Source organism: Sinocyclocheilus anshuiensis, unplaced genomic scaffold, assembly GCF_001515605.1.
Source record: "Sinocyclocheilus anshuiensis isolate Anshui unplaced genomic scaffold, SAMN03320099.WGS_v1.1 scaffold1716, whole genome shotgun sequence".
NCBI lineage: Eukaryota > Metazoa > Chordata > Actinopteri > Cypriniformes > Cyprinidae > Sinocyclocheilus > Sinocyclocheilus anshuiensis.
In genome coordinates, this window is record NW_015558645.1 from 29,450 (window position 1) to 35,441 (window position 5,992).

Genomic DNA, 5,992 nt, shown 5'->3' on the forward strand with positions numbered 1-5,992 from the left:
TTATCTTTATAAACAAACTGCATATCGGAGCTCTAAACAACTAAAAACTTCTTAAAACTACATTCCGTGACACAAAGCCATACAGAAAAATACACCAAAAAATAAAAAAAATAGGATTTTATCCAGGCCTGGTAATCCTGGCCTCTCTTAAACACACCAGCAAAAATCCTTGAGTACATTATTGCTAATGGGATTAACTAACTTTTTTTTCTATCATTTCGAGTTCCTCATAAGTCCTCAGATGTCCTCGACTCCGGACGAACGCAGCAACCGACTGCAAACACTTAGTGTAATGAAGCATCAATTCCCCTGAACACGACCGTAAACTCTGCTCGGAAACGGCATTACGCCACATCTGCAATAAATATGGAGGCTCTGAAGCACAAAAAACATCTTGCAGGCTCAAAATGCCACATAAACAAGACGATAAGCCTCTCAGCGGTGTGAGCGTCAGGCTTGAGATGTGGCCCAGATCTGACGAACCGAGGCGAACTCCAGCAGATAAGAGCTGGCTGCTTTACAGGACAATGACGGAATGGCATTCTTCCATACGACTCGCTGCATTTCAGTAGTATGCAGCATGCACAGTATGAAAATGTTATACTGTGGAATGGAATAGCTGGGAGATTTGACCCAGATGCAATCTGCTTTGCTCTGATTTTGGAGGGAATTCTGCAGAATGCATCGAAAAATGGTGCTGCACTCATATTTAGTAGCTTAAAGCATCAATAAATTACCAAAATAAGACATTTGCAGCTTTTTTGCATGGTACATATTCCTTAGGATGGCCAGCTACATTTGCCAAAAAAAGCACAACACAATCAAGTATCCCACAATGCAATGTGCTCAACTAAAACCATGATTTTTAAGATATCTTTCTTGACTGACTTAATCAGACTGCCAAAAAAAGGAGTAGTTTAATAATGCAAAATAATCATATTTATATCCGACACATTGAAATGCATGTAGTTACATCATACCACTGTTTGAAATGTTTATTGTGACATAATGCATACTGGTACACATAATGCTATCATTTATTTGGAATTACATTACAAGAACAATTCAACGTTCAATTTTCTTAAAAAAAGAAAAAACTTGAGTATTGCATATCTGAGATTTTATTTCAGACTATGGTTCATTTTTAAACTATCCTGTATTTAAGACACTCTCAGCAGTAAAGTTTAGGAAATATCAAACAGAAATATGCAGAGGTAGCTAACTACTTTTTACTGCCAAAGATGTGGTTTTCATTACATTACTAAGATTTTTAATACGTAAATAAAATTAAAAATTCCATGTTTAAAAAAAAAAAAAGTAAATATAAAATAAAAAAGATGGGTTTTTTCATGACATTACTAAAATCAAACAGGAGAAAAAAATGCAAAGATGCCAATATAAAACAGTAAAAAAATTATAAATATAAATCTAAATATTAATGTAAATATTAAACATATATATATAGAAGGTATCTAACTACTTTTTACTGCCAAAGATGCATTTTTTTATGACATTACTAAGATAAAACGGTAGAAAAATAAAACAAATGTGAATAAGTTATTAAAAATATAATATTAAATATAAATATTAAAAATATAAATATAAATATTAAACACAAGTATGTAGAGGTAGCTAACTACTCTTTACTGCCAAAGACACTTTTTCAAGATATCGCTAAGATCAAATGGAAGAAAGATGTATGTAAAAAAAGTAAATATAAAATATAATATAATAATATATTAAAAATATATAAAACATACATATGCAGCGGTAGCTAACTGCGTTTTACTGATAAAGAACTTTTTAATGAAATCACAAAGATCAAACATACTTTAAAAAAAAAAAAAGTAAATATAAAATAATACAAATTTGTTCAAATGTAAATATTTGATATATAAAATATCATTTAAACAATATTAGCACAGTACGCAGTAACCAGTATGCTTATATTTAAATTAGAACACACTCTAAGCTTGAGTGCTGCTAAGCTCCGCCTCCAGTCCAGCCCACATTTCACAACGCTCCGCCCCTGCTGCACTGAACACACAAAGACAGCTTCATTCACACCTGCTCAACAACCAGCAGCAGTTCATCAAAGAAGGAGAGTGTGTGTGTGTGTGGTTGAGGAAAGAAAAACAGAAAGCCAGTGTGTGTTTTTGCGAATGTTAAAAGACAGATGAAGAGAATCAGACAAACAGAGCGTCTGTGTGTCTTTGAGGTGTGTTTAAATCTCAGCAGACATCATTCAGTCATAATCCAATTTCATCAGCGCTCCCTTCCCACTGAAACACTGACGCTCTCTTTCTCCCGTCCGCACCCAACCAAAACCACATCAGAGAATCCAGACCGGACCACCTGAAGCCGGAGCCGATAAACACAGCGCTCAGGTGTTTTCATTACAGACGGACGCCGGGAAACTGAAGCCAGCAGAAAGACGAGCCTGATATTTGTACAGGTGCACGAGAAAGAGAACGAGAAGAGAGGAAAACCTCTGAAAAGAGTTCTGCGGGACTTTGAGAGAGAAACCTGAAGGTTATTTATTAAAACATTTTACCGTCAGCAGTGAGTCAGGCTTAAAAACCACATACAAGCTTCTTCATCCTTGTGGAGAGGAATCTAATATGCTTTCATTTTTTATTATTAACTATATATATATATATATATATATATTTAATTAATAATATTTTAATAATTTATGCATTTAGCAGACACTTTTATCCAAAGCAACTTACAGTGCATTCAGGCTATACATTTTTTACCAGTATGTGTGATATATATATATATATATATAATGTTTAATTATAGTTAGAATACAATATACTAAAAAATGTTGATGGAAAAAAGAAAAAGAAAAAATCATAAATAAATGATTGTGTGCGTGTGTGTATGATTATTCGTAATCATTTTTTGTTGTCAATTTTTCTGTAAAAATATTTTACTACATATTCTTAAAACAGGATATATTCACTTATATATTTCCTATATATTTAAGATAGTAAAGTTCAAAGAAATTAAAATATTCATCTAATATTCAAATAATATATCTTGAATTAAGTTAATTTTTCCTTTTGGAAAATAGTTTTTCTTGTTTTCAGCACAAAATACACACACACACATATATATATATATATATAATCATCTAATGAGGTTTTTGTTTAAAATAAGAAAAATATTAAAATATATTCTTACTATTTTGTGCATTTTTGCTTCTCATGTAAAGTGAATCTGTGAATCATTGTTTTGAACTGCTTGATTCATACGAACTGATTAATTTTAGGAGAGCATGTTTCATCAGCTTACACAGTGTAATATTTTATATTAAATGTATTTCTTTATATAGATATACCTACAGTGGGTATAGAAAAGAATCAGCTTTTTCTCCTTCAGTCACTGTGTGTCAGTTCTGCTGTGTGCTTTGGGTCATTGTCATGTTGGAAGGTAAACCTTCTTCCCATTGACAGCTTTCAATCCATGTTTCCTTCGATCCTGACGAGCTCCAGTCGCTGCTGCAGAGAAACACCCAGAACAGGACATTTGTGTGCCATTGAGAAGGTGTTTCGCTACAACTGACTGAGATTACAAGTCATTTTTAGGAGAGGGTGATGCTTTTTCCAACTCAGTGATGGAACCGCTGGCTGAATAAACAGAACAGTAATTCCATCTGCTCTCAGTGTTTACACTAATATTTACATTTATGTATTCATTCCCTCCAATTAACCTCCAATTACCTCCACATTACACCAATTTCACAGAATTACGTACCGAAAAACCAAATGTCAAACGCAACTAACAACATTAACACTGGGCCAATGCTGCAGAAGAGTGAAATGATCTGACGTGCAATTACAATCAACACCCAAACATTTTAATGTTCACTAATAAGGGCTTGATGGGAATGACGGGGGGGTCAGAGGTCAAGCTCAAACTAAATAAACACGCCGGCGTGTCGTTTAACGTGACCTCGCTTAAAAACAAAAGATGGAGAGCGTGTCATCCGACTCCCTGAACGGAGCGACGCTGCAAAAACAGCAATATCCTGTGTTTATTTTTCTTTCCCCATCTTTTTTTTTTTTTTAATTCTGAAAGATTTGTTGTGGCATAGAGCGGACCGTCCTGGAGAAGAAAAAATAGAAAAAAGAAAACAGACAGACTGTCTGTCGTTACCACAATCTGACACAGATCAAGACATGCAATAGATTTGATACAGTCGTAGCTGACAGTCATTTATAAAATAAATACACACACACACACACACACACACACACACATTTTTAAAGTACATATATATTTATTATTTAAATATTTAATTACATTTTAATTTACTTTATTATTTCATGTAAATAATCATTAAAATGTTTAATTTAATGTTTAATATGTATTTAAAAATTAATTTTTATATATATATATACATCTTAAATATACATTTAATATGAAATAAGCCTTTAATTTGCACATATGCATTTATAAATGTACTTTATATACTAATATTTAATATTTAATCATTTAGATTATATATATATATAATAGATTTTTATTGAAATAGAAATAGATATAATATTATTTTCCTAAAATAAATGTAATGTAAAATAAAAAAAAATGTATTTGCCTTTAATATGTATTGTTTTGTTGGACAACATTGAGCGTTAAGTTGTGTGTATATATATATATATATATATATATATATATATATTATATACAGTATATATACAGAATATAAATATTAAATACAGACACATTAATAAAGTTAATTTAAATACTATTAAAATTACACAGAATAAGCTCCAAACTGGACTTTCTGCTGATTACGTCTTACTACACGAGACTGGAAGCCAAGTGCACTTGTTACACAAGCAATAAATCCCGTGGAAATCCTGAATGATATTTGAGCAGGAGCCGGCGGTGCAAACGGTTTAAGTGCTCAGCTCACTTCCAAACATTCCAGCCAGAACAGAGTGAAAGATCTTCTCATAACGCCACAGCAATTCATTAATGTGACACGAGCCCCTACAAATCCTGCGCTTTCATTTCAGTCCTCATGAAAAGAGCTGTCACCGAGTCTGTCTGGTTAAATCGTCTCAAACCCGACCGGAGTTCAGCTCTCATGTCTAAGCGGCTGGAGAAAGACATTCCACCTGACGAACACACACACATGCTCCAGGAAGCAGATCACAGAGGAATTCTGGGATTGTGCAGGACAAACATGGGTGGAGGACGGAGAAAAAGAGACAGACGGGCTGTGTTTGGAAAACAAGTTATTTTGTGCTGTATAATGCAGAAAAATAGCATATAACATGACATATATGTGACCTGCTCCACATTTATTCATTTGGCAGACACTTTTATCCACAGCAACTTACAAATGCTCCATCGCTTTGATACACTTTGAGTCGCATCTTGGTATTTATACACTAATACACATCCAACATAAAAATATAAAAAATACACATTTATTATTAGAAAGAGACTTTCTTTGTACTTTAGTGCATAAAGCAATGACTCTGTCAGTTTATTTATAGAGCATAATTAAAAACAACAACCGGTGACTGATGTGACCGAACAACTGTGATATGAAAGGAATAGAATAAAAATGAAATGTGCAAAAAAAAATAATAAAATAAAATAGATTCAAAAATCACAATTGAGAAAAAAAAAAGATGAAGATTGAGACAAAAAATAGCTTAGATTTGAAAAAGCAGATCACAAATGACATGTAATGTTATTAACTGTTATTTTAGTATCACTGAGATTCTATTATAGTATATTACAGTTTTTGTTAATATTTTGAAATAATCGTTTTTTTTATCATTTCTGTTGTCATTTTAGTTTTAGTAATTTTATTCTGTGTTTTTGCCATTATTATTATTATTATTATTATTATTATTTGAATATGTCAAATAATGTTAAACAAAGAAAATTAGAAATGTTGATATATATATCATTTTTATTTGATTTAATTTAGAGTTTATTTTATTTCAAGTAACTAAAATGTTTT